Consider the following 1,100-nt stretch of genomic DNA (forward strand, 5'->3'; position numbering starts at 1 on the left):
CATTTTTTATGCATTTTCCCCAGCAGCATGTGGTTAAGAAACCAATTCATGGTTTACTATATAAACAGCTATGTATTTTTGATATCCAGCAGGAAGGTCAGACATTGCACATGATAATTACTACTGATTATAGATACTGAGGGTTGCTTACAGTTCCTGCCCCATAATTAATTAGAAAACTTCTTGGTGGACAGCTAAGAGTGACTGTGGCTTCTCATTTATGAAAAAAAACAGTAACTGTAAATGAGTACCGGTAATGGAGAAGAGTACAACCTTACAATGAAACCATCTTGGTGTATCAATTATTGCAATATGACTATTCCAAAGGTTATAAGACGTGACAGTGACTGATAACCATGCCTACACAAAATGCTGTATGATCCAGAAAACCCATATTTGATAAACCAAGCCAGTCATATGATTATGAATCCTCTGTCAATGGCTCTGAAAGTAACAATGGTGCACAAGAGACTTCTAATGATCATCATCATTATCAGGCTCCATAGCATATGTAGATTGTAGGTGCACAATTTGAGATGGTGTCAGCTTCCAACTTTCGTGAACTTCTGAGATCCTTTCTACTTCATACAAAGTTACAGATGACTGGCATTGAGCATTTGACAGCCAGGTTTTTGTTGGTCTTCCTCTCCCTCTCCTTCATGGTACACCAAAGCTTTCTTCTCTCTATTTATAGATAAAGTTTCAAAGTTTTCACTCCTGTAATATTTTTCTTGTACACTGATGTTTCTTTTGTGTATAATACATGGTATTTAAAGAACTTCAAAGGAAACTATTCTTTTCTCACATTCTGCATCAATTGACCAAAAATCACAGCCGTATGTACCAGAAGATGATACAATTGCCCGTATGCATCTTGTCTTTTTTAGGGTTTTGTTTTTCTTCCAAATAGCATATAGTTTGGCCTTTACTGCAGTCACTATTGCAAAATGTGATTTCATTCTTTTATGCATTTCATGTCATTAATAGTCTGGCTTCTAAGATATTTGAAAATATTGGTTGGTGCCTAGATATTCCATATTAGTTTGCTGTGTTGTCAAGTCTCCATCAGCTCTTTAGATCAATGTTCCACGAATTATCAC

Source organism: Penaeus monodon, chromosome 33, assembly GCF_015228065.2.
Source record: "Penaeus monodon isolate SGIC_2016 chromosome 33, NSTDA_Pmon_1, whole genome shotgun sequence".
In the NCBI taxonomy this organism is placed as follows: Eukaryota; Metazoa; Arthropoda; class Malacostraca; order Decapoda; family Penaeidae; genus Penaeus; species Penaeus monodon.